Source organism: Epinephelus lanceolatus, chromosome 2 (genome assembly GCF_041903045.1).
Source record: "Epinephelus lanceolatus isolate andai-2023 chromosome 2, ASM4190304v1, whole genome shotgun sequence".
Classification (NCBI taxonomy): Eukaryota; Metazoa; Chordata; class Actinopteri; order Perciformes; family Serranidae; genus Epinephelus; species Epinephelus lanceolatus.
The window spans coordinates 25,537,383-25,556,245 of NC_135735.1; the positions used below are offsets into that span (position 1 = coordinate 25,537,383).

The window sequence follows — 18,863 nt, forward strand, 5'->3', positions numbered from 1 at the left end:
TGTCCCGGGAATTGAAACAGAAGCCTAATTCACACATAGGCTAGCATGTGACTACAGGTGGTGGAGAGACAAACGGAGCCCCAGTAATGGTAACGCCACTTTACCTGCAGACACAAGGCAGACTCGGACTGCGTGTCAGGCCCTTGACCCCTTCGCCAGAAGACTGACCAGATCAATACGTCTCTCTATTGTCAAACCATTTAGGAGAGGATTACGGGTTAGCCGCTGGTCACAGATCCTCACACACAGAGGGCAAAGGTCAGTCTGCGGTGCACATTTACATGTGATTTCCACACATCAGATCTTGTTAAGGGTATCACCTGTGGTAAAAACTGCTTTGTAATGTATTCTTGTCTGGGCCGAGCTCATTCAAACCCTTGCGTGCTCTCTTGAAGTACCATTCGAAAATCAGCCACTGCTGTAATCTACAGAACCAGACTGTCTTCACCTTTGACCTCTGAACTGCTAACCCCATAGGTTCAAGGTCAGGGCAGTGACAAGTTGAAGAAGAGGTGTTCACTGTGTGTATCTGTGTATGTGTGTGAGAAAGCTAATGATAGGTCAAGTTCACTTGCAGTACAGTGCGCAAACATGAGGATGCTGACAGCTAAATGACTCTGCAATGGTTATCCAGATCCATGTGCACGTACATATCCATAAAGAACCACTGTGCCCGCGTGCAATCAAACAAATGATCATGTACATGCAATAAGTGTTCTTCACAGCTATAAAACTACACTTGAGTGGTTTATTGAATTAAACAAAATAAAACACCATCAGTGGTGTTGATTAGTACATCTGCTCAGTACGAACAGCTAATTAGAAAGGATTGCTCGAATTGTCAGTTATATTAAACCATCATAAAATTATCCCACAAGAACGACTTGTATTTATATAATTATCAGCATGCCTTAAATCCAGTCCAGCTCTGACATAAGAAACTTAAAATGCCGAATGTGTATCTAAGATGTCAATAAACAAGTCTTCAGCGAGATATAACAATTTAATCAACCATCACTGCACATGAGATAGCCTGTGAGGGCAAGCTGCTGGCTTAATTTGATTTCTTATTTTCTTAAGATTTAGATCATTGCACACTTCACTGATAATACATCCTCCTCTGATGTTTAATTCCTGATAAATTCCTCTTTATTTATTTAATTACTCCTATTCCTCAAGTGACTGTGAGATGTGAATACTGCTTGTGGAAATATAGCGTTAAAAATATAACAAATGCTGTAAAAAGCAGCACAGATTTTCATATTAGTATTAAGTAAACAGAAGAAAAAGTTATTTAGCATTAATTACATCTCGCTTCTACTGACTTATTTTATGTTTTTTCATACGCCAAGGTCCTATCATGTTTCTAAAAAGACAACGAGAAAGATTAATATATTAATTTATACCATGATTAGGTCAAGAACTAAATGAAGACTTTCTGATTATATGTTAACTCAAGCTACCTTGAGACAAATTATATAAATATCTATTAATTTGTTCTTCAGAATAATCTCATTAATGGATTGTAAGATTAAATGGATTGTAAAATACTGGCAGTTTGAAAAAACAATGTAATTAAGAGGAGAAAATGAGTTTACTTTTAATCATCATCATCAAATTTACCTGTTCTACCCAAAAATTATTCTAAAAATATTACTTAAAAGAACTGTCTTTTTTTTATTTTTTACAATAATAGGGTATGGTTTAAAATTGATGGTATATGTGCATGTAATGGATGTTTCAGTAAAGACTTAACACAGTCGCTCATAATTTAAACGTTTAAGTTCTCAAGACTTTGTTTAAAGATTAAATCTATAACATACAAACTTTCCTCAAAGACAGTCTTTCCCCTAAAGTCTCATACATGTGGTGAAACAACAATGAGAGGGAAAAAAAAGTTTCAAGGAAACACTTACCAACTGTGAAGCGGAGGAAAAGCTTCCCTCACAGTCCTGCAAAATATAAGAGAGATGCATCATTGTCCACAGGCTTCAATCATCCTGTATATCCTTCAAACAATTGTCTCGACGAAAACAAAAGTAAAACAGGTCTCGCTGTTCGTGTTGCTTTATTACAATTACAATTCATAACCTTTTGCCAACATCCATCTTATTGACCAATAATACCTGCCCTGAGGCTGTACTAAGCTTGCAACAAGATCTTCTGTATGAATGGATAAAACCTGAATAATCTGGCAAATCACAGACAGCCATTATCATCATATTGTTATTTTGTACTCATTTCTGTCCGCAGGCTCTGTGCTGTTTGTTATGAAGTTATATTACAACCTGAGGATAAGAAAAGGACACTGCAGACCTATTATGCATAAAATACATAAAAGCATTGCATTTATATATGTAAATCAAAAACTACTCCCCTTTTATACATCTATTGCATTCTAATGTCATTCAACACACTTTCGTTTAGCAGCTCAGACACACACACACAAAAAAAAACACAAACAGACTCTAGCTCATTGTTCCTCAGTTATACAAAATGTTAGGCCTCCTAAAGTCACTGCACCTCAAGCAATGACTGACTCTTGTCACCATGCTTATATAGTGAATGCTGCCCACTGTAAAACGCTGCAAAACTCTGCCCACTCAAATACAAAATGTTTCAAAATCAGCCTTTTCTCCTCTGCTACTATGGACATTGCACTTGTAATATATGTCAATACGCTTTCTTATTCTGTTTATCTTACGAAGTGTAAAAGTGTGAGAGTGATGCATGACCCATTGTCATAAACACATAACACATATAATACCAAGTAAATCAACATACTGTACCAAGAGCAGAAGGCTAGCTGTGGCCATGTGGTTGGAAAATTCAAACTTAAAGTTGAAAAAAGACAATTTTCGTGAGGCAAAATCTCAACCTTGAAATCACAACCTTGAGAATAATTTCTTTTCTCCTTTCATTTCTTATGAAATGATTTCTGACAACACTGCAGATGCCTCAGTGAATAACAGACCATAGTTTAATTTTGGTGAATAAGCCACAGCTTAGCATAATTGCTAGCTTCGCACTGGCAGAAGTTCTGCCTCAAGATGCTATGAATAAAAGACAAACATACAAATTAATTCATTAATAAATAGAGTGTAAAAAAAATTAAACACAAAACATAGTGGGTTTACTATGACAGGAGGGGAAATTAATCTACAGTATTCCCTGCAGTGCTGACATTCCGACTTCATTTTGAATTATTAGTGTTATTAATGCCGAGCTAAAACCAACACTTCCCTGTTTCTCTGTACAGTACGGTGTGATGATGCTATAGCCTCAATCAGCCTTTAACCCCTGCCCTTAGACAAGGTAAAGGCATCCATTCCCCTGACTCCAGGTCAGTAAGTAAGCTTGTATTTTTGGATGGCTGCTGCCGATTGTGTATGCACTTTAATAAGCGAGCTGCAGGTCAGGCAGATTTATAGGCCCACGGTGGGGTGGAGGGACCGGACTCCCTTGGCCTCCAGCTTCCCTCTGCGCCATTACGCCAGAGTGAGATATAGTGGGATATTGATCCCAATGCCACTTCATTTCGCAATAACTATTACACGATATTCTCCCGGGCTGCGCGTGGCTGCTGATTTATGCTGCCTTGCTATTTACATTAGCAGTAAGTGTTTTTCTATACCAACTGAGGAGGGTCTTACAGCCACACAAACGGACATGTGAACATTCACATGCCATACCATACCTGTCTTTTTGCTGCCTTTGATGCCTTTTCACACTAGCATGGGTGCTTAACACACCGCTGCCTGCTAGGTGAGTAATGGATGATACAGACATAAACATATTGAAGAATACATCCCAGCCTTCATTACAGTTGCGCAATTGACCTTGAGGCAATGTTATTCTCCTGTGTTATATCTTATTTAAAATACCTACTTGATCACATCCACTCTTTAGAACACTATTATATTCAGGGAGATGTTTTTGAATTATTTTATTCCCACTTGCTGGTTGGAGTGGTGTACAGTCGGCGTAATGAAAGCAAGCAAAAAAGAGATGACTGCAGCATGTGTGTGGAGAAACAAATTCATAATTTGTGCTAAATAGTGAATTGTATTTGCATTTTGATATTACATTTATCTAACACATCAAATGGCTTTACAGCACATACACCCTCATACTGTGTGGAGCAAGTACAACTAAAGTGAGAGCTAAAACGCAGAAGGAATCTTTGCTGCTGTTCGCACTCTGCTGCTGTGTGAAAATATGTTTTTGCCAGAAACAAATTTAATTGAACGCTGCCAATTTGCAAATTATATCACATGAACGAAACTACTGCCATGATCAGGACAATTAGGATAAGCAGCCTGTGCCTCCTGAGCCCGCACCGTCACCAGCTGCATACTCCAGAGCTGGGTCTTTGCCAAAGTGGCTTCCCTTGCAGTGCCAGGCTGGTGCTGAGTGTTTGTTTACACACAGAGGAAAGCTGTGTCAATGGCAGAGTAGGAGACATGAATGGGGAGGAAGGGGAGAGAGACCCTGTTAGTGCTGACATTCCCACAGGCAGCCCCCACAGGGGGCACTGCGCCTCAGATGCCGCCACTGCTACATTGTGCCACAACAGAAAACAAAAGGACTAATGACCCTTAATTGCTCTGGAGCCGTTTAAAATCAGATGAGTGTTGCCTAAACTGCAGTATGTAAATCAAATCCCCCTCCTCGCCCCTCTTCCCGATCTACCCCCTAAGCTCTCTCCCCTGGCACAATCAAGTCTTTTTCTCATAAGGGGGCGGGCAGCTTAGCAGGCTCGCTGCCAAGTGAGGGGAGCTGGCAAGCGTGGTAATGTGCAGACACTTGTTGCTACAATGCCTGCCTGTTACGCCAGCACATGGTAGAAATGGGGCGACGGAGGGGTGTGTGTGGGGAGCAGATGGGCATACTATAGCTTCCACGTGCTTCCAAATTAAACATGGTAATAGAAAAGAAGTGTGCTCTGCTCTCGGCTTTCAAAGCTGACAGACACTGCGTGCATGTCCCATTCATTAATAGCTCCATTCATATGCAACACGAAGTTTGATTGTACACAAATGTCCCATTAGGGAGGAAGGGGTTGGTTAGTGAATGCAAGGCAGTGTGTGTGCGTGTGTTTCTGCAAATGCAGTTGCTTCTGCTTGTTTGCATGCATGTTTGCATATCTCTGAAAGTGACAGAGCTCGCTTTGTGTATGCTTAAAGGGATTGAGTTGAGTTTGGTCTAGAGGTTATACTAAAGATAAAATGGATGAGGATATATTAAAAAAATATATATATAATTACTGCTCAACTGTTGGTTAAAGTATTTACAATTATAATGATAAAAAATGAAAATAAAAAAGAAATAAAAAAGGATAATCTTTTAAGACAAGATGTAAGCACTGACGATATTTAATCATTATATATTATGTACCAATAAGAAGACAACAGAAACAAATAAATCTCATGAAAAATTGTTGAATAATACATTTCTAAATTCAGAGAAGAAAACACATTTGGGATGTGAGTCTTAATCAGAACAGATTGTAAGTAAGCAAATAACATCAACAGCTGAGTTCAACTATCAATGTTGTCTCTGGGACTGAGCCTCAGACCAGGAAGGTACCTTTAAGCCAGTGACCCAGTGAGAGATAAGCGATGTCCTCCTGCACCCCTGGGTGTCCCACTGCTCCCACCACTCCTATTAACACCAAGCCTTAATGCATTTCCCATATCTGCATGCTTTTCTGCTGTATGGAGTCTCCGGTGATTTAAACACAGCAACAAACCTGTCCCATTTTCAGAGTGACATTATTGATAGACTGTCACTTCAGATTGTAGGTAACTGCTAATGGTTATTTTATGGTGCATATGTCAAATCTGATGTGCACTTTTTTATCATCTCGTCTCTTACCCTGCCTTCCTGTTTGATTTGATTGTAATGATTGCTTCAGGATCATTGTCAAACTTTTAATAAAAACAAACAGAAATCCCTTACTATGTAATGACATTAACAAAATTGACCTCATAGGAAAAGGACCTGTCAAGTACCACAGCAAAAATAAGCTTTTTTTTTTCTTTCTTTGAATGTGTTATTGATTGTAACACTTTATCTTATTATGACTTGTTTGTATTGTTCAACTTAATCGTGGCATAATATTCAGCATTCTGCTGTGAAGAATAGAAAAGACTGATTACTCTTCCTCTTGTAAACAAATAAATACAAATCTGAAAATTTATCGCAGCTGAATCTGAGCAATCAAACATTGAGAGAATGTCTTTTGTTTCTAAGTCCAACATGCTGTTTTTTTTAAAAAAAACAGCTCCCCAAACAGACCACCACCTCTTCTTCACCCCTCCGCTCTTTATCCACTCCAGTGTTTTCTCCCTGTGAACCTGTATCCCCTCTTGTCGTGGATTAGCCTCCATACTTGCGTGAACAAAGACTCAGTCAGCATGTGTTTATGTGTTGGTCCATGTGTCGAGTGAAGAGGGGACGTGTCTCCCACTTATGTCCGGATCTTAGAGGACCCCAATTTGTTAGGCATTAATCAGAACACCTGCTCAGAGAGCACCCTGTGTCAGTGGCTCACTTTGTGTGCCAATGGTTTCCTGGCTGCGACGCTTTTTGTTTCACCACTTGAGTCATCAGTGTTGTTTGAAATCAGTTTAACGATTGTGCCTGAGACTGATTTGAGTATGCAAATGCAACATGGGGAGAAAAGTAGTAAGCAACATAAAGAGAAAGAAGACAGGAGAGGGGCAAAAAAGGGCCAAGGAAACAGGAGCTGGGTACTGAGCATTACTCTGACATTAAAGAGCAATAAGTCATCAAGTGTGGTTCCAGCAGATGGCTGTAAACAAAAACAAAAAAAAAAAAAAATGAATTTGGCTCTACACCATAACAATGACACCATCCTGCTCCTTGCTGAAGGACAAGGCGTGCAAGAGAACAATGTTTGAAGGAAGAAAAAAAAGAGTAAAGCGCTATAACAGGACAAGGAAGACTAGGTCAGAGAGCAGGCAGGAAAGAAAGAGAGTACAAGAAAGAGGTAGCAGAGGAAACAAATGAATAAATTCATGGGGCACAAAATGAAAAGAAAGATGGAGGGGAGTGGAGTAAAGGAAGGGGGTTGGAGTCATCAGCGGAAGATTTTTATTGTCTGGACACAGGAGATGCACACAAAAGCACTGGGAAGATTCAATTAAGTATCATATGCAGTGACCTTATTGCCATGGTTACGGAACAGTGGAAAATATTAATCAAGCCCGCACTTGCAACATGAAGAAAGATGGTGGAAGGAGAGATGGAAGGAAGACAAAGATGGAAGGCAACGAGAGAGACAGAAGGTGTTAGGAGAGGGAAAGAGGATGATGTTACCATGTCTGTATGTGTTAAAGCGTATTTGATCTTATGTTTAAGTGAATACAATTCCAAATGTCCACGACTGTCCACTCCCAGCTTTGGACATCTGCATGCTGACATCGAACATGGCATTTTTGACAGTGGATTTTCGATTCCTTTGTCGAAAACATATTTTTAAATGGAAAAAAAAAATGCTACCATCAAAACTCGTCTGGCTCACATTTGCACAAAGAGGAGTCACAAATGTGGAATGAGCTCAATTCAGAACTCATTTCATACAGGGGTGAACTCACTTTTCAGATCAAAAAGATTTGTTTTAGCTCCCTCTCTGTATTTCAGGTTGAATTTCATGTGCCCAAATGTCTGTTGATGCTTTCTTAGGGAGGGGAAAAAAAATCTAGAATCCATCACACAAGAGTGAATTCATTAATAACAAAACTCGCAAATGTTTGCCACATGAAAATGAAATGTTTTCATCCATCAATGTGCTTTTTTTCTGTGTAATGGTACACTTGCACATGGTTCTAAATAAATCCTCTAAAAACCAGTGCTTGCATATTGTTACAGACTGAAAAATTATGACGATCGTTTTCAATCATATTCCATTATGATGTTCTTCTCAGTCACATTTCCCTGCACACTACGGAAGGGGAAAGTTGAAGATTGTTCTGTTTGATGAAGCTGTAGAGTGTTTGCTCGCTGTCTGCAGGGACTGTCTTGAAAACAATCTATCTGAAACTCCCCTGCTGAGCAAAATGTTAAATAAACAAAGGCGGGGATAAACAAAATCCCTCCATTTCAATGTCACTGAGAAGAAAGCTAACATTTTAATGTTGCGATTGTGAAAAGGAGGTGGCAGCCATAACGGGATCATCGTTTAAACAGTGAAATATTTTTTCTCAAAATAGTTAATTATAAACATGGTGGCTACAAAAATATAATTGTTGTACTTGCTTCATTCATGAAGCAGTAAAATAATCTCTCGTCCCCACTGGTTTTCCAATTTGCTTTTCCTTCAGGTGGAACAATTTTAGACTTCTCCTGATATGATAATAACATTTTTTTCTTAAATTTCATCCTATTTTGTAGTTCAGTTTTTGAAATTTACAAGGAAAATAAAATCAAACTTATTAGGCTTGATACTAACATACTTTTTGAAAACATATATAGTAATTTACGGTGTAAATTCGTTTTGGTCACGTAGAGATACTTATGTATAGTAAAACAGCATGACAGTGTAAATTACAACTCAGCGTAAAACTACAGTGTAAAAAAATTAAGATGGTATTTTTACTATTCTCTTTAACCGTTGTTTAAGTTGTACTAAGTCTCCTTGGAGTACTGTGGAGTACCCCTTGGTACTGTCTTTAGCCCACTGATTTTTCCCATTTAATGTTTCCAGTGGGATATATTGTCCACTGAAACATCAGTATTCATTGCTATGCTGAAGACACTCAGTTGTATATCTCTATCAACCCTAACAACATTATGCAATTAGACAGTTACTATTAATGCTTCATTAAATTTGGATGACACAAAATGTCTCATAATTAACCTAAGATAAATCAGAGTTTCCATGATAATTCTGTATGTCTCGAATGCAGTGAATAAAGTGTCATCTTTGATAACAAACCATAAGTGGATACATGTAAAAACAAATGAATACTATGGTTTCTTGCTGTGGCACATGGTTTAAAATATTAACCTGAACCAGGACACTTCATTAATGCTTTTATTACATGGTGGATTGATTGCTTTCACACTTGCATTTTTTTTCTTCACTGAAACAGTGATTTACACTGAAATTAACCCAGAAAAGTGCAACCAGAATCACAAAGCAAGGAAGATATTACTCCTGTCTTGGTGGCTCTAATATCCACATGCCAAGGACGACTGCGCTTCCTTCATAATGGCTCCTTTCCTGTTTGAGGAAATTAAGCAGGTCACTTGACTGGCATCTTTCAAACTCAATTAAAACGTGTCAGCGTTGCTTTTACTTGAACTGCATCAGTGTTTCTGTGAGTGCCTATGTTTCAGAATGGTTTTAAATACTTCACCCACCTATTCATGTTCATCTCACAGTTTTCTTTTCTCAATTAATGACTTGAATGGGTAATCAATTATCAAAGTTGTTGTGAATTAATTTTGTGTCAGTCCACTTACCAATTAATTGAATAATCATAATTTCAAGACATGTAGGCGTGTCATTAAAGCATTAGAAAAAGTTTTAAATTTTACTTTACAGTTAGTAAACTCCAGTGAAAAACTTAATATTAAGCTGCAACACAGAACTTGGACGAGAGAAGTTTTTAAATAAGTTGGCGCAAGTTGGTTCTTTTACAAGTGATTTGAAGAGTGACAGGCAGTGGTCATGCAGGAAATCAGCCAATAAAGTCATAACTGAGTGATTTGAGTTCAACATTGGTTCCATCCCCTGCCTACTCTAATCCTGAGCCCTAGTGTCTGAATTTTCCCCAGCCCATCCCTGTGGCAGTGCCTGCAAGGACCTATGGGTGAGACACAGACTGAGGTGTAACAGCAAAGGGCCTGAGCAGAGTGGCTGTTAAAGTGCCTGATGTGACCATGACCACTTCCAGAAACAATTTAATTCCACAGCTTCAGCCATCTCCAGCTGATCTACTCCTCCAAGGTCATTAACTGTGCCACAGAAGGTCACATGATTAATGAGTGACAGACCCTCTGGTGCAATAACGTGTATGAACGTGGCCCATTAATTAGACAGGGGGGCCAGAGAGAATAAATGGCCAGGGACAGCTTGGCCCCCTCACAACCCTGTCCTTCCCAGACCCCATTTTTCATTTTCATCTGCACAAACAGACACATATAACCACTCATAATATTCCCCAAATACCAGGTATTCTCTTAAAAAACATATCAACTTAAAACTTTACCAATATTTTTAATAGGACTAACATCTCAATAGTGACATTTCATGATAACATATAAACCAAACACACAAGAAAAAAAAAACCAAGAGGTTCTCTGAGTCTAAATGGCCGTGGTTCAGTGCAACTACATAGGTCCAACTGCTGCTTAGAAGTGCTATGAGCATTGGCCTCAGGTTGATCTGGGTATCAAGCATCAGAACGTTGTGTTGTTGCAGTCCTTTTCCAGGACTATGATAAGCACTCTGCATTACTGAGGGCAATCTCCAAGAGGAAATGAAACATTCTGCTGCCACAGACTGGCTTTATTAGAAGACAACAAGTCCGGCCTCTCAGGATATACAGATCAGGAGATTTAATTGATGCTGACTGACTGTCAATGCACTCCTATAGCTGGGAGAAACAAGAGTGTTTAACACTGCTCCATTGTAAATAGTATTCATTTCTCAGTCTAATCAACTTAATGCAATTCCAATAAGTCCATTTCTTAGAGTGGCCGTGTTGATTTGAAACCTCATAGCCCTGTTTTATTTTCACCAGTGCCAACAAATGTAATGGCTGCTAAGTATATTGGGCAATAATATAAGAATGCTCTACATCCAGTGCATGCATTTCAATTTTACCTTGAGGTCATAGCATTATGGATATACCCCAGTGGGGTCATTAATCATAAATATGTACAATGTATGTAATAACAACCGGTAGGGAGAAATAGACTTCAGGGAAGGTTTCAGATGAGGACTTGTGTAAGACCAGGGGACACAATGGCTATCTGTGTAAACAAATCTCATCAGTTCACCCACTGCACCTGGGTCAGTGTTTTCCCAAAGCTAGCACACAATCAGGCGGTTCATGAATGTATACAGAGGTAAATATTTCCAATTGTCATTGCCCCAGAAACATAATAAGCAGTGACAGGGTGAACCAAATTCACTCAGTGCACAACCAGGAAAACAACATCTCTTGGAAACAGGAAAAATACGAAAGACGTCGAGATATGTGTGGTTGTGTAATGATGTTTTATCCTTAGATGAATTCTAGGTCATAGGATACTTATCTGTAGTTATGAATATGGAGGAATAATAATTTATGAGGCACGCTGATAATAAACATAATTTTGAAAGGTACTGCTGACATTTTTACACTACTTTTTATAAATGAACAACAAAAATAAAATAAAAAAATATTCTTGCATCTTATCAAACATTCAGAGAACCCCTTGACCCTTCTGAATAAAGCATCTCTCTGGAGATTTGACACACATCTCTCAGCACAGATCTGAAGACAGCCATGAATGTTGTTTGCCCTCTGATATATTTTTAATATTCAGATCATATCAAATATGTCCTCTTTCAATAATTGATCTATCTATCTACTAGCAACATAACACATGCTGAGCTTTGGCATGTGATTTCTATGCCCCAGTCAGTATATCTTCTTCCCTCTATTCAGTATGATAGAGAGAGCTCCGGCTGCTCCCTAGATTTGATACACTTGGCCAAGGGAGCTACCCTGGGCATGCTCCGACGAACCCTGCGACCACAAACTAGCGCTCGGTCCGTAACACTGTAAAGCTGCATTTGTTGTGTTCAGGCTCAAAATCAGAGATGAAGACGCACCAGTGGCGCAGCTTGTAAGAAAATTACTATGATTAAATATTTTTGTCCTTGTGTTAATTGTTATTAAAAATTCTCTGTGTCTCTGAATCAAATCACACAAGCAATTTAGCAGCTGTAGCAAATAACTGAGGAACATAGCTTGTATTTACAGTACACTGCACTCCATGTTAGCATCCTGCCTGACTAAAACAGGTTCATTTGTTTAGGTCATACATGCACTTACGCATTTTAAAATGACAGACACTGTAAAAGCAAATTTCCATTGTGTAAGATATGTACTAAAACATTTTTTTCTAAAGGAACACAGTGCAACACAAACATATCAGAGTCTAATGGAGTGAGTGTTTTTCATTCTGTCTTTTGACCAACAGCATCTCCTGTGGTGGCTCATTTCCTTAGTGCAAGAGGTTCCCACCCTCCATCGCAGCCAGGCTTCGGGGGGCATGGTGGAGAGAATGTGAGATGGAGGGAAGGAGCAAAGTAGAAGAGGGAAACCATGCTGGGAGAAAGGAAATCTTCCATGTGCAGAAGCAGAGTGGCTAGAGGACATTTCACGCTAATGGCGGCCGGGCCAATTGAAATGACTGCAGCGCTGCATGATTTGAAGGTCAGGAGACAGCGGATTATATTCCAGCGGTGGCGAAGGGGGATTGGAGGAGTAAAATGGTGCCTCCCCACCACCCCGCCCCTCCTCCTCTCCTGAATTATTGCAGAAAACCAAGATGGAATCAACGTAGCACCAAAGCCCACCATCATTACTCTTGCACACAGCGCACCACGAAACACATAGCATTACCCCGGTCTTTTCTGCGCCTGTACATCACAATGAGAAATTCTGCTGTGGAAAATTCAGAAGATCAGTTTGTGAAACTGTGAAACTGTGCACCAGTGAAACCACCCTACAGCATACTATGTTTAAACTGCTATTCAATATGCAACCAAATTATATTTCTGATCTTCAATAGTACCATTAAAAAATTACAGTATGTGCAAGAGGTAAGATCACGGAAAAATTCTGATTAAATACTGTACAAAAGATAACAGTTCTGCTTGTGAAGGCCAAAGCATGATTAGGCTTTTTCAGTTAACTGTCAATGCTCTTATTTTTGTCCTTGAGAAGTCATCATAACAAAACAAACAATTAGATTTCCTCCTGTAGACATGGGTGACACACTGGATAAAACAGCATGGCTGAAAAAGCACAGTCTATGGTTGGGCTTACAGATGAGGGTGCAAAAGTTACTCACACATGAGAAAAGCATAAAGTGATTATGCACATGACTGCAGTAATAAGCTGTAATAAGATGTGGAATGACCGTACGTATTTACTCCAGACATTGTGCAAGGGCAGGCCAACATGATTACATTTTATTTTTATCCAATGGATATGCGAGATTTAAGGCAAAAGAACCTCAAGCCTAACATGCAAACAAATATGGAAACAACAGCAAATGAGGCAACAAGGATGTCAAGCAGAATTGCAGAAATCAGGGACATTAATGTAATTAAACTAATCCCTTGGAGGCATCAGCTTCTCTATCTGCCTGATGTGGTTTCATAACTTCTGGAGGCTGTGCAATTTTTCACAATTCCCGTTAGACGTTGCACATGTCTCAGAAATCCTGACCATCGCCATGTTAACATTTTCAATGTTGATCAGACTTACAGACGCACCTGTTTTGGTCAGACACACAAATTGTGTTCATAGTAGCAGTGTCAGATATTTAGATGTGGCTCATTCCAGTGTCAGTAAACACTCGTGAGTAGCGTCCAGTCGGCGCTGCTGTACAACACTGACAGCTCTGAGGTGGACATCTTATAGGAGGAAAGCGAATGCCACTCTCTGTGAATGGCCAATAGAGGAGTTTGTATCATTGAAGGCATAAAGCAGACACCTACTACCATGCCAGCATTCACATGCTAACAAGAGCCTCACATCCAAATCAGTGCATTTAAATAACTCATCTCAAATACTGTATCTTGCGCTATGGACTTAGCTTCACAGAGGAGAAAAAGGAAAAGAGTGGACACTTTCAATATTGTTTGAAAATTCAGAGAAACCTCAAAAAACAAATGTTCTCTGCGGCTGCCTGTATTCATATAATGTGTCTGTATATGTAAGAAAATAATATAAAGAAAGAAGGATAGATTGCATATGTTGCATGCTTCTGCAAACCTATGTGTTGCTGTATATGTAAGTAATGAAACAATAATCATACCATACTGAACCAACTATAGTAGTTTTTTAGATGACTTAAAGTTCTTATTATTTGACATATTTATAGCCATGAAATTAACTTATTTCTGGTTGTCTTAAAAATCCTTAACACATCAAATTATACTGAAAACATGACTAATCAATTCAACTGTAAAAAGTTGGTGTAAAACTTTATTGTGGTTTTTCTTCCCCCTTGCAACTAACTCCATTGGCTTTAAATATTCATGGGCCTAAATGAAAATGAGATTAAATGAAAATAGGGAAAAAAAGACAAATTTTTTTTGTATTACATTAAATTATAGTGTAGATTATGTTAGATTAGAATTATAGGAATCTAATTTCATTACAAACATTTTTAATGAGAACAAAAAGGATTTACAGGTCAGTAATGCTACACAGTAAGCACAGGTTGTGTCCAGGTCAACAGTGTTTGATGGCCTGTGCACTGGTGTGCAGAGTGGAGAAACACAGGCAGTGATGGTGCTAAAACTGAACTGCTTGTTAAACTCTACAAAAGATAACAGGCAACCGAGGTAGCCCAGTCAATCCAGTGCATGTTTGAATGGCTGACCATGTTAAGCTCTTAAAGCAGGCATTAATCCAGGATTTTAGGAGCAAAGCTAAGTTTGGCACATTATCATGGCAAGGCCCAGACCTTAGCTGAACTTCAATCGCTATGCAGGAGCACTGACAGTCACACAGGACTAAGACATAACTAGCACTGCAACTAGATGGGAATAATAGGTGTGCTCATAAAACAATAACGTAAAATCCTGAAGTTTGAAGTCCAACTGATTTATTAGCATCTCAGCTACATTTGAATGTATCATGATTTACTAAAAATAGAGACTTTCTGCTGGTTATGTGTCATAATCTGCATTCAGGATATATATCTTACTACACCAGATACCAATCTGTATTGTTATGTGAAGCATTCTAGCAAAAGCTTGCTCAGAGTATTGGCTCTCACAGAGCCCGAGTGACCTCTCTGGCCAGCCTCAGCGCCAGCCTCGCCCCTCCAGACACACACAGGCCAGACCAGAGCAGAGCCTCCTCTGCTCTGGTCTGCTCCAGATACACACAGGCCAGCTCAGATCAACATCTAAGATAGCTGTGCAGACAGACAAACATATTAAAAGCTGACAGCTCCTGACCATGCATCTGCAAAAGTAGCACCATCATGTTTTAGCAGTGGCACAAATACCCACCAGCCAATATGACGGCAGCGAGCATACAGTCACGTGATGTGCACAAACAAAGGTACATGCACGCACAAGCACGCATGCACACACACATACAGACAGACACACACAAACACACACACACACACCAATCTTAGGGTGCAGTCATAGGGCTTGGGCCAGGGCTTAGGGCTAGAGCATTGGCTTAGGGAACTGGGTGTGCTTGTTGGCAGATGGGGGATATTAGGGGCAGTGTGTTGACTGATAAATCTTCCGGCACAGTGTAGGAACCTGAGCTATCATCTGACATATGAAAAAATACCAGAGAATCTGTGGAGAAACGAGAGGAAATTAAATGAGAGGAGGATGAAGGCGCACTGTAGCAGGCATCGGTTGTGCTCCTCATCCTCACCCACAAACACGCTCTGTATTGTGGAAGCGCACACACACGCACACACGCGCGCGCACACACACACACACACACACACACACACACATACACACTGTCACTTCAATCTACATATCAGATTTCATTCATGTTTCTACATTTATTCAGCTTGTGTCATGAGCACAACAGTAGCTAAAACACTGTATGGCTAATGCACGTGTCAAAAATAGTCTTGTACGCTTGTAAGAATACCTGCTACTTCCTGTGTGAGATTTATGGAGCTTAAAAAACTGGATCATCACTGTGTGACAGTCTTCATTTATGGATATTGTTTACTGTATTGTAAAGGATGAAAAGACACCTACTGATAGTTATTAAAAAATGCATGATATTTTGATTTAAACTTTAATTACAATGGTAGTCTTGCTGCGATGAGAAAAATGTGGAATTGAGTGCTGTCTTTTATTTTTGTGACTTTTATTCTCAATTTGGCAGGAAAAGCTCATGAAGCAGAGGGGTTGATGGGTAGTTTCTGTCACAGTGTGTCAAAGACACTGGAGTATGATGCACCTTTAATTTGAGATATGAAAACAAGAAAAAGCGGGTGTTTTTCACATGTGAAGAAGTTATACACTTCCTTTTACTGTAAACTTAGTTGCCAGTTTATTAAGTACACCTAGCTAAATCTAATGCTTTCTAAAACACCAGCTCTGCAGCAAATTGTACCATGTGGTAAGTTAAAATGTTTAATATCTTTTGAGAGGTTTTGAAGAGGTGTGAATTGAACTTTAGGGTAATTAAAGTTAAATTTTTATTGTGTTATACTGAGAGGTGTGTCTGATGTTTTTTCCAACCCACTTACATCAGCGAGGGTGGATTAAATTTGTATTTCTAATGAACATACCTCTATAAAAACTCCAAAATTGTGCTTTAAATGTCTGTCAATAAAAAAAGGTGCTTCCTTAGATTATTTGTGATCAAACACAGCTTAACTATCAGGGTTAATATTAGTCCGGAAATGCAAAAATAAACTGTGTCAGAGCCCACACTCACCAGAGTAAAATATATTTGATATTTTGAACACCTGCCCCACAGCCATGTCAGCTCTGTGAGTGGACAGATAATTCTCCAATCAACACTTGTCGACTCCAAATAATTGCAACTGAAAAAAAAATCAACAGTTATTAACAGACTGGGAGAGTTGCTGTGCATGGTGTTTGGGTTTATGTGTGTGTTAGTGAGTGTGAGTGAGTAAGTTAGTTAGAGAGAGAAAGAGAGAGAAAGAGAGAGGGAGAGTCCAAATGGATTTCAGCCCTAGAATAAATCACTGTCGCCACAGAAACAAGCCGACAGCTGTGATGGATGGCTGAAATTTTTGTGTTGATGTCTTTAGTATTGCTGACAATTTGGTAGTCCTGGCTTTTCCACTTTTCCTGTGCTTGCGTGTGGCTAAACACATCTAAATGCTGGCACATACCCATACCTCTACACACAGGATTTTGCACCTGCTCAAGATCTTTTTGGATAAAAATCATCTTTTGCCAGATTCTTTCCCACATAAAAGCTGAATATTACAAATTCACAAACCAAATCTACATTCTTAAAAAAATTCTGAACACTTTTTTGTGTTAATAATGAAATACACTGTATTAAATGTTTGAAAACTAATATCATAAAAACTCAAATTTTCCTGAATGATCTCCCAAAAGTGCAACACAATTGTGAGCACAACTTTCTGTAGTGAAACAGTGGACACCATCTTGTGTGTGAGCACTCTGGTCACATGTTCTTATTGCACCTGTATGCACTGACCCTCTTGCTGGATGTCATCCTATGAATGCTGGGTGTGTGTGGAGCACACACTGTCTGTCAATGACGTCTGCTGTCAACACTGTCCAGGCAAAAGTGATTTCCTCTTTTATTTCCTATTACTTTTTTTTGTTTGTTTGTTTTTTTTGTTGTTGTTTTTTTTTTCAACGACCACGTTTTACTCCCAGTCCTGTTACCTGGCCCACTCCAGTGCGGCGATTCTGCCTCTGCCACAAATGCACAGTCACCCCCTTTTCTAATACACACACACACACACACACACAAACATACACACACACCTGACTTGACTGCTACTGTACAAATTCACAAATTCCAAAAATAAAACATATTTGCTTTTTAAAAACAGTCTGTACACAACACACTGTATACAGCAGCTATACACCTATGCATAAAGTTATGTAAACACAAGAACACTATAAACCTTTACACACACACACACACACACACACACTCTCTCTCTCTCTCTCTCTCTCTCTCTCTCTCTCTCTCTCTCTCCCCCCCCCCCCCCCCCCCACTCTCTTTCTCACACACACACACACACGCACACGCACACACACACACACAAAGTAAAGAGTTGGGCCGCTCTAAGCCAGCCCCCCCACATCCAGTGTTTCCATCTGCTCTCACCTGGCAGGATCAAAAAGAGCACACTTCCCACAAACTTACAAAGAATCAATACTTTCTCCAGCAAAACACAGCAGTCACAGCCTCAGCCTCAGTCCCAGCTCCACACTAACTGTACTCAAAGTACTGTAGACTGAGAGAAAGAATCCACAGAGCAGAAATTAAAAAGGATTTACTGACCTTACTGTCTTTTTTTCCTCCCCTTTCTCTCCCACGTCCAATCCCCTCTTTTTCTTCTGCTGGTTCTTGTCCTCTAAACCTCTAGACTAAGTAAGTCATGCAGGAGCTGCTTCCTGCTCCTGCTCAGCCCTACGCCACTGTATTAGTCTGATTTCACACTCTGCAGCCTAGCCTCTTGTCCTGAAGGGGACGGTGAATGTGCTGCTTATTTAGAAGCTGGCGCGCACTACCTGGGCTTGTAGGCAGCTGTTTAAAGCACGAGGCAACATCCAGGGTGCATAATACCCCCTCTTCCTTACACACACACACTCACACACACATACACACTCACACACACACACATCAGCTCTCTCTCTCTCTCTCCCTCTCGCTCAAACACACACATGCACACACTCACTAGCTGGCTGGTTCGCAAGATAGGCAACGGCACAAACACACGCACGCTCATGCACGCGAGCAAAGTGAAATACACACACATGCAAGCGGTCTGTCAGAGGTCTCTCTACCTTGGCTGGGATAGCAGGCAGTGTGAGGATACACACACAGGCACAGTGAGATGGGATGGCTGCTCCGTTCTGTCTCCTTCTC

The 18,863-nt window shown here is 39.8% G+C and overlaps 1 protein-coding gene across 1 annotated transcript in view; it reads right to left on the reverse strand.

Moving 5' to 3' along the window:
* Nucleotides 1-18,403, reverse strand: part of zfhx3b (zinc finger homeobox 3b) — a 219,310-nt gene extending 200,907 nt beyond the window's left edge. The window contains exons 1-2 of the mRNA XM_078175685.1: nt 18,276-18,403; nt 1,917-1,952 (exon numbers count right to left, since the gene is read on the reverse strand). The gene's annotated coding sequence lies outside the window, so the exon portion shown is untranslated. The remainder of the gene's footprint in view (nt 1-1,916; nt 1,953-18,275) is intronic.
* Between the last annotated feature and the right edge of the window lie 460 nt (nt 18,404-18,863).